Genomic DNA, 10,618 nt, shown 5'->3' with positions numbered 1-10,618 from the left:
ATCTGCGGTCCCACCACCGCATCTGCGACTACCGCTTCTGCGGATCCACACTTAAAGACCACGACCGCCTCTGCGGTCCCCTACCGCACATGCGGACCTCGCTCCTGCGGGTTATTGTCCGCTTCTGCGGAAATGCCAAATCCACCCTCCCCCGCTTCCAGTCAAGCTATAGACCGCCCCTACGCAACCGCATCTTCGGTTCCTTTTCCGCAGGTGCGGAAATACCAGATACCAGACCTGCATCAAATCTTACTAAGTCCAAAAACCATCCCGATGGCCATCCGAAATCACCCTGAGGCTCCCGGGACCTCGACCAAAAGTGTCAACCCATCCTAAAACATCATTCAAACTTGCTCCAATCATCAAAACACCACAATTAACACCAAAACCATTAAATTACATCAAATTCAAGCCTAAGTTCATCTAAATCGTCCGAAACTCGCATTCGATCAAAAATCCAACCAAGACACCTCCGAATGATCTGAAATTTTGCACACACATCCAAAATCACCTAACGAAGCTACAGCAACTCTCGAAATTCCATTCCGACCCTCGGATCAAAATCTCACCCATCAACCGGAATTCGCCAAGATACTAACTTCGCCAATTCAAGCCTAATTCTACACCGGACCTCCAAAATCAATTCCGATCACACTCCTAAGTCACAAATCATCCCCAGAAGCTAACCAAATTACCAGAAATCACATCCGAGCCCTCTAACTCACAAGTCAACATCCGGTTGACTTTTCCAATACAAACCTTCCTTAAAGAGACTATGTGTCTCTTTTCCATCCAAAACCAATCTAAATCGACTCGTTCACTCAAGACTCTTATAACAAAACATGAGGAAGCAGAAAATGGGGGAAATGGGGCGGTACGGGCCGGATCGTCACAATTTCGTCACTGAGACTTTGGTCTAATGGTAAGAATGCAATACGTGATATGTGAATTAGACGCACATACGAGTTTAGTTCCTATTACAGACAAAGTTTTAGTATTTAAATGAAGAAAAGTTGAGGGCCAAACACATTACCCGCTGAACGTTGAACAGTGCGCCACTCACTATTAGAGAACCATATGTAGTAATGTTGCATACGTACAAGAGATAAATAAGTATGATGTAGATGGACGAAGAGATAAACATGCAAAGTTGCGTGCATATACAAAAGTATGACTATGACTGCAACATGTACTCCAACATATAAAATAAACCATCATGTCCAAATAAGAAATTAAAAATCCTAGACATGATCTCTAGCATGATTAAGTTTGTTCAAGTAGTCATACAAACAAATAAGGCATAAAGCAAGAAGAAACATAACTCATACAAGGCACAAAAAAGCCTAAAATCTATCCCCAATATGGTATAACCTTGGGGCCTACATATACGCCACCCACAAGCACGTAGTATTTAGCATATACGTCTATTGTAGGAAAATTCTCTCGAGTCTAAATGAAGTAAGATATGTACCTTATTCCGAGCTAGTTCTATTCTTCAAAATTCATCTTTTCTTGAATCTGTCAAACGAGCCCGACCTAGCTCATAGAGTATTAAAGGATGTGACAACCCAAAGGGTCATCACTTGTTTCCTTACTCTTTCTGTGCTTCCGAGGCCTTGAAAACCTCATTTAGGGTTGCCTCAATTTGCGTGTGCAGTCCAAGCGCGTAGCCGAAAAGCTTAAATATGAATTCTGTGTGAAAAATGCTAAATTTTAATATTAATATGAATAAATTTGACTTCGGTCAACATTTTGGGTAAACGGATCCGGACCCGTGATTTGACGGTCCCGGTGGGTCCGTAGGAAAATATGGGACTTGGGCGTATGCCCGGAATCGAATTCCGAGGTCCAGAACCCGAGAAATGAATTTTTGTGTGAAATTATTTTCTGAAAATATTTAAGGGAATTTGAAATGAAATTTGATTAGAACGTATTGGTATCGGGCCCGTATTTTGGTTCCGGCGCCCGGTACAGATCTTATATGTGATTTAAGCGCTTTCTGCAAAATTTGGTTGAAATCGTACGTCGTTTGACGCTTTGGACTTAAAACTCTAAATTTGAAGTTTATGAAGTTCGAAGAAAAACTAGTGATTTTAAGGTTTGATTCATTGTTTCTGATGTTATTTTGGCGATTTGATCGCACGGATAAATCCGTAGAATATTTTTGAGGTTGTGTGCATATTTGGTTTGGAGCCCCGAGGGCTCGGGTGAGTTTTGGATAGGTATCGGAGTGCATTTTTGAACTTAGGAAAAATCTGGTGCATCAGACCTGCAATTTTCGCATTTGCGAAGCAGGCCTCGCAAATGCGAGCCTGGCATCGCAAATGCGACCAATGGCTCGCAAATGCGACTAAAAGTTCGCAAATGCGAAGTCCTCCCAAATGGCCTGAGTTCGCAAATGCGAACAAAAATCTCGCATTTCCCGTACCTGCAGGGTTCGCAATTGCGAACCCAATTTCGCATTTCCCATATCCGCAGCCCAGCATATTTTATACTTAACCGATTTTGAACTTCATTTTTCACATTTTCTCAAACTCAAACACCCATAGGCGATTTTCCAAGAAATCTTTCTTCTCCAAATCAATTGTAAGTTAATTTCTACTCATTTTTTTCAATCATTAACATCATTTAATTTGTTTTTCACTTAAAATCAATGATTTTCATGGGTGAAATTGGGAGTTTTGGGTAGAACCTAGGTTTTCAAAAAATTGGGGATTTGGACCTCAATTTGAGGTCCGATTTCAAAATAAATTACATATTTGAGTTCGTGGGGGATTGGGTAACCGGGTTTTGGTTTGAACCTCGAGTTTTGACCACGTGGGCCCAGGGGCGATTTTGGAGTTTTTGGGAAAAACTTGGGAAATTCATTTTTATGCATTCAAATTGATTCATTTAGTGTTTATTAAAGTAATTGAGTAATTTGTGACTAGATTCGAGCGGATTGGAGGTGGAATCGCAGGGTAAAGCGATAGTTGAGGTTTGAGTGGAATTCAAGGCATCGAGGTAAGTGTTCGGTCTAACATTAGCTTGAGGAATTAGAAGTTGAGTCATAATTGTTACTTGTTTTGTGTGGAGTACGACGTATGGGCATGGTGACGAGTATCCATGCGTTGGTCTCAAGCATGACCGTGAGTCTGAAATTGATAATCGCGTATTCTTAATTGATCCTATGGAAGTTGTGACTGAATATTGGTATTAGTGGTGCCAAGTAGAAGTTAAATAAGACTGGTTATAGCTGATTCTCCCTTGCCGGGATGTTTGACTTGTTGTTATTGTTTTCCCCTTGCCGGGGAGTCATTATTTTTGTATTCTCCCTTGTCGGGATTGTATTGTGTATTATGTTGGAAAGTAATGGGAGCGGGTGGTACGCCTACCACAAGTGATATTGAAAAGGGAGCGGGTGGTACGCCTACCACAAGTGATATTGAAAAGGGAGCGGGTGGTACGCCTACCACAATTGATAATGAAAAGGGAGCGGGTGGTACGCCTACCACAAATGATATTGAAATGGGAGCGGGTGGTACGCCTACCACAATTACGATAAAATGGGAGCGAGTGGTACGCCTACCACGGGATGTTGAGTAATGGATCGGGTTGCATGCCTGCAACAAGGTGAGTTGATTATGAAAGTTGTCTTATCTCTTTATTTTGTGTTAGAAGCTAAACTGTAGTTGTACGCTCTATTATTCCTGATGTTTATTTCTATCTGTTGCTCCTGAAGCATGTTCCCTTCCCCCGCTTAAATTCTTTATTCTTGTTGTTTTTCCCCGTTGTGCTTATATATATATATATATATATATATACACCTCCGTCGGGTANAGCCGTGCGACTAGTTGTTTAATGGTAAGGAAGAGTGTAAAACACGAAGGTGATGCCGTGCATTGTTGTTTATTATGAGAAGAGTGTTAAAGACGAAGGGTGATGCCGTGCCGCACGATGTACCATTCCGTGCCGATTCTATTGATATATGTGAGTAATGAGAGTAAAAGCACGAAGGGTGATGCCGTGCACATGTTATTGCTTGGTGAGGACGATAGTAAAAACACGAAGGGTGATGTCGTGCACTGGTTGAATTTTGTTTCATTACATACTATTGAATTGTGCTGTATTCCTTTATTACTGGACGACTCTTATTTGAAATTTATTATACTCCCCACAGCATGTTTCCCCTCCCATATCGTTTATCTGTTTGTATTTAGATTCCGCTGTATATATATACGAAATTGCACAGGTTTATGTGGTAGTCTGGTCTAGCCTCGTCGCTACTTCGTCGGGGTTAGGCTAGACACTTACCAGCACATGGGGTCGGTTGTGCTGATGCTACACTCTGTGCATTTTTTTGCACAGGCCCAAGTTTCGAGGAGCAGCAGCATTAGCACGGGAGCAGGCTTTCAGTGTCGTGAGACCCGAGGTAGCCTTGCAGGCGTCCGCAGGCCCGACGTCTCTCTTATTCTCTCTTTTAGACTGTTGCCTCTTTATATTCGAGACAAACAGCTTATGTGTTCTTTCAGACCCTTGTATTTAGAAATTCTTAGTAGTTCGTGAGTATTGTGACACCAGTCTTGGGTAGAGGCTTACATTGACTACTCCGTGTTTTATTCAGTTCTATAATTAAGACTTCCGCTTTTATTTAATTTTGTTGTTTTATATTGTTGTCATGAATTGTTAAAAGGGATTGTTTCTTAATGGAAAGTAATTAAATTGGCTTGCCTAGCTCTATTAGTAGGCGCCGTCATGACTCCCGAGGGTGGGAAATCCGGGTCGTGACAAGTTGGTATCAGAGCACTAGGTTACATAGGCTCACACTCACGGACAACTTGGTAGAGTCTGAGGGATCGGTACGGAGACGTCTGTATTTATCCCCCAGAGGCTACAGAGTTAGGAAAAGTTTCATATTTGTTCTTTCTTGTCGTGCGGTTTGTTTCTCAATGCTGATTGATTTCTACTCTGTTCTTTCGCAGATGGCGAGAACACGCGCTTCCTTATCTACCGATCAGCAGTCCGAGCCCCAGGCACCTCCCGCTAGGGGCAGGGGACGAGGCCGTGCTAGAGGCCGAGGTAGGGGCAGAGCTCAGCCCCGAGCAGCAGCACCAGTAGCGGAGCCTCAGGTTGACTTTGAGGAGGAGGTTTCGGCCCCATCCGCAGCAGTTCCGGTGGGCCCAGCTCAGGTCCCAGAGGGGTTTATTGCTACCCCAGTTCTTCAGGACGCTTTGGTCCGGTTGGTGGGCCTCATGGAGAGTGTCACCCGAGCAGGATTGCTTCCTGTAGCACCAGCCACCTCTCAGGCTGGAGGAGGAGCTCAGACTCCTGCTACACGTACTCCGGAGCAGGTAGCTCCCCAGGGTCAGATTCCAGTGGTTCAGCCAGCTATGGCAGTTCAGCCGGGGGTAGTTGCTCAGACCGGCGATGGAGCGGCTATGTCTGCAGATGCTTTGTGGAGGCTGGATAGGTTCACCAAGCTCTTCACTACTACTTTCAGCGGTGCTTCTTCTGAGGACCCCAAGGATTTCTTATATAGCTGCCACGAGGTTCTTCGGAACATGGGCATTTTTGAGTCCAATGGAGTTGAATTTACTGCATTTCGCCTATCTGGATCCGCCAAGACTTGGTGGAGGGATTTCTGTTTAGCCAGACCAGCAGGGTCGCCGTCTTTGACTTGGGATCAGTTTTCAGAGTTGTTTCTGGAGAAGTTTCTCCCCGTTACTCAGAGAGATGCTTATCGGAGGCAGTTTGAGTGCCTTCAGCAGGGTTCTATGACGGTCACTCAGTACGAGACCCGGTTTATTGATCTAGCTCGCCATGCTCTTGTCATACTTCCCACCGAGAGAGAGAGGGTGAGGAGGTTTATTGATGGTTTGATTCAGCCGATTCGTCTTCAGATGGCTAGGGAGACTGGTAGTGAGATCAGCTTTCAGGAGGCAGCCAATGTGGCCCGCCGAGTTGAGATGGTTCTGTCACAGGGGGGTGGTCACGGGGGAGACAAGAGAGCCCGTCATTCCGGCAGATTCAGTGGTACCTCATCTGGAGGTAGAGATTCATATGGTAGAGGCCATCCTCCTAGGCCCTTTCAGTCGGCCCTTCAGGTTTCTCACAGTGCATCAGGTGGCCGTGGTTCTCAAGCACACTATTCTGATCAGCATTCATTCAGTGCACCGCCAGCTCCTATCAGCGCACCGCCACTTCAGAGTTTCCGTGGAGGCCATTCAGGTCGACAGGGACAGCAGACTCAGCAGCCGAGGGCTTGTTACACTTGTGGTGACACGGGTCATATTGCCAGATTTTGCCTTCGAGTATCGAGCAGTTCTCAGCACCAGGGTTCTCGTGCCATGGTTCAGAACCCAGGTGCTCCACAGCCAGCCCAGCCAGCTAGAGGCGGGGGTAGAGGTACTAGAGGTGGAGGTAGAGGTCATAGAGGTGGAGCTCAGACCGCCAGGGGTGGAGGTCAGCTAGTAGCAGATCGACCTAGAGATACAGTTCAGGGTGGTGGGGCCTAGCCCCGTTGTTATGCTCTTCAGGCCAGGCCCGAGGCTGAGGCTTCAGATGCAGTCATCACATGTACGGTTCTGGTTTGTGATCGAGATGCTTTGGTACTATTTGATCTAGGGTCTACGTATTCATATGTTTCATCTTATTTCGCACCATGCTTGGTCATGCCTAGTGATGCATTGGGTGTTCCTGCATATGTGTCTACACCGGTGGGGGGACTCTATCGTAGTCGACCAAGTCCATCGTTCGTGTGTTGTAGTGATTGGGGGTTTGAGACCCGTGTAGACTTGTTGCTCTTAGATATGGTTGACTTTGATATCATTCTGGGTATGGACTAGTTATCACCCAATCACGCTATCTTGGACTGCCATGCCAAGACTGTGACCTTAGATTTGCCGGACATGCCTCGTTTAGAGTGGAGAGGCACTCCAGTTTATTCTACCCGCATCGTCATCTGGTACGTGAAGGCTCGACGTATGGTCGAGAAGGGATGTCTAGCCTATTTGGCCTATGTTCGTGATTCCAGTGCTGGGGTTCCTCATATAGATTCTGTGCCTATTGTTCGGGAGTTTCCAGATGTTTTCCCTTCAGACCTGCCGGGTATGCCACCCGACAGGGACATTGATTTCTGTATTGATTTGGCTCCGGGCACCCAACCCATTTCTATTCCGCCATATCGTATGGCCCCGCCAGAGCTGAAGGAGTTAAAGGACCAGTTGCAGGATTTGCTTGAGAAGGGTTTCATTAGACCCAATGTCTCTCCTTGGGGTGCGCCGGTGTTATTTGTCAAGAAGAAGGACGGGTCAATGAGAATGTGTATTGATTACCGGCAATTGAACAAGGCAACGATTAAGAATAAGTATCCACTGCCGAGGATTGATGATTTGTTCGACCAGCTTCAGGGTACCAGGGTATTCTCCAAGATTGACTTGCGATCTGGCTACCATCAGTTGAGGATTAGGGCATCCGATGTCCCTAAGACAGCTTTCCGTACTCGGTATGGGCATTATGAGTTCTTGGTCATGCCATTTGGGTTGACCAATGCCCCAGCAGCATTTATGGAGTGGATGAACCGAGTGTTCAGGCCATATTTGGACATGTTCGTGATAGTCTTTATTAATGATATTTTGGTGTACTCCCGCAGCCAGGAGGAGCACGAGCAGCACCTTAGAGTGGTTCTTCAGACTCTGAGGGATAGTCAGTTATATGCCAAGTTCTCCAAATGTGAGTTCTAGCTGAGTTCAGTAGCATTTCTCGGTCACGTTGTATCAGCGGAGGGTATTCAGGTGGACCGGAAGAAGATTGAGGCAGTCAAGAACTGTCCTAGACCAGCATCAGCCACAGAGATTCGGAGTTTCTTGGGGTTGGAAGGCTACTACAGACGGTTCGTGGAGGGATTTTCATCTATTGTAGCCCCGATGACCAGATTGACCCAGAGTGGAAGTGGGAGAGGATCACTATGGACTTCGTTACCGGACTTCCGTTGACTCGGAAGAAGTTCGATGCAGTTTGGGTCATTGTGGATAGGCTGACCAAGTCAGCGCATTTCATTCATGTGGCAGTCTCCTATTCATCCGAGAGATTATCTGAGATTTATATCTGGGAGATTGTTCGCCTTCATGGTGTACCGACATCTATCATTTCGGATCAGGGTACGCAGTTTACCTCGCGCTTCTGGAGAGCAGTTCAGCGAGAGTTGGGAACACGGGTCGAGTTGAGCACAGCATTCCATCCCTAGACGGACGGTCAGTCCGAGCGGACTATTCAGATTTTGGAGGATATGCTCCGGGCTTGTGTTATTGACTTTGGAGGTTCATGGGATCAGTTCTTGCCTTTAGCGGAGTTTACCTACAACAACAGCTGCCAGTCGAGCATCCAGATGGCTCCTTATGAGGCTTTGTATGGTAGGCGGTGGTGGTCTCCGATCTGATGGTTTGAGCCAGCAGAGGCTCGGTTGATAGGTACGGATTTGGTTCAGGAAGCCTTGGACAAGGTCAAGATCATTCAGGATAGGCTTCGTTCAGCTCAGTCTAGGCAAAAGAGCTATGCGGATCGTAAGGTTCGAGATGTAGCTTTCATGGTTGGTGAGCGAGTATTGCTCCGAGTGTCGCCTATGAAGGGCGTGATGAGATTTGGGAGGAAGGGCAAGCTTAGCCCTAGGTTCATCGGTCCGTTTGAGATTCTTGATCGAGTGGGAGAAGTGGCTTATAGACTTGCATTGCCGCCCAGCTTATCAGCCGTGCATCTAGTTTTTCATGTGTCCATGCTTTGGAGGTATCACGACGATCCAGCCCACGTGTTAGATTTCAGCACTGTCCAGTTGGACAAGGATCTGTCTTATGAGGAGGAGCCGGTAGCTATTTTGGACCGGTAGGTTTGTCAGTTGAGATCCAAGAGTTTCCCTTCTGTTCGTGTTTAGTAGAGAGGTCAGCCTCCTGAGGCATCGACCTGGGATTCCGAGTCTGACATGCGGAGTCGTTATCCTCATCTTTTCCCCGACTCAGGTACTTCTTTCTTTTGTCCGTTCGAGGACGAACGGTTGTATTAGAGGTGGAGAATGTGACGATCCAAAGGGTCATCACCTGTTTTCTCATTCATTCCGTGCTTTCGAGGCCTCAAAAACCTCATTCAGGGTTGCCTCAATTTGCGTGCGCAGTCCGGGCGCATAGCCGAAAAGCTTAAATATGAATTCTGTGTGAAAAATGCTAAATTTTGATATTAATATGAATATATTTGATTTCGGTCAATATTTTGGGTAAGCGGACCCGGACCCGTGATTTGACGGTCCCGGAGGGTCCGTAGGAAAATATGGGACTTGGGCGTATGCCCGGAATCGAATTCCGAGGTCCCAAGCCCAAGAAATGAATTTTTGTGTGAAATTGTTTTCTGGAAATGATTAAGGAAAATAAAAATGAAATTTGACTAAAAGACTATGGTATCGGGCTCGTATTTTGGTTCCGGCGCCCGGTACAAGTCTTATATATGGTTTAAGCGCTTTCTGTAAAGTTTGGTTGAAATCGGACGTCGTTTGACGTGTTTCGGACTTAAAACTCTAAATTTAAAAGTTTATGAAGTTTGAAGAAAAACTAGTGATTTTGAGGTTTGATTCATTGTTTATGATGTTATTTTGGCGATTTGATCGCACGGATAAGTCCATAGGATGTTTTTGAAGTTGTGTGCATATTTAGTTTGGAGACCCGAGGGCTCGGGTGAGTTTTGGATAGGTGTCGGATTGCATTTTTGCATTTTTGAAAAATCTGGTGTTTTCAGTTCTGCAACTTTCGCATTTGCGAAGCAGGTCTCGAGTTAGGTAGCGAGTTTAAATTAAGAGGGTCTTCTCTCTTGTTTGAATTCGGACTTGAATTCGAGACCCGAATTTACAAATGCAAATTAATTAAGGCCCTTTTAGAGACAACACTGTAATAGAAAATCATAGCTTCTTTAGAATACCTTTAGATAAAACATGAGACGAGCCTCGTCGCATAAAACATATAAATTGCGGGGCCCTCATTAAATACTATATTAAAATATTTTAGAAATTGGGCGTGCCGTTTAGCGAATTTCCATGGCCCCCATAAAGTTGATAACATGTTAGTCGCTCTAGGCGCGTCTTTTAATAAAATTACCTTCCTAAAGTCGGGTGTGCATTTCATGCGACCCAAATCCAAATCCTAAAACGTTGAATAAGAGGTGTTGAGGATCCGGGTGCATTTCATGTGACGTGATCTGAAAACACGCTCTTAAACGGCGTTCATTTTCGTAAAAATAAATTAAAAAACGGTAAATAATTTTAAAAATTGCACTATAGGATTGAACATGTATAAAACTAGATTTTAGCCATTTATAATAATTTAAGCGACCGTGCTAGAACCACGGGATCCGGGGGTGCCTAACACCTTCCCTCGGGTCAACAGAATTCCTTACACAGAATTTCTGGTTCGCAGACTCCAATTGGGAAGTCGAAATTTTTCCTCGATTTGGGATTTAAATTAAACCGGTGACTCGGGACACCAAAAGCCCATCCCTGGATCTTTCTTTGCTTAGTATATTAGATTTTTGGATATGATATTGGGGTGTAGACTGGTTGTCTCAATGTTGGGTTATTCTAGCTATTGTGCTATGGGCTATGTCG

Source organism: Nicotiana attenuata, unplaced genomic scaffold (assembly GCF_001879085.1).
Source record: "Nicotiana attenuata strain UT unplaced genomic scaffold, NIATTr2, whole genome shotgun sequence".
Classification (NCBI taxonomy): Eukaryota; Viridiplantae; Streptophyta; class Magnoliopsida; order Solanales; family Solanaceae; genus Nicotiana; species Nicotiana attenuata.
The sequence above is the reverse complement of the archived record's forward strand: the minus strand, read 5'-3'. Positions refer to the sequence as shown.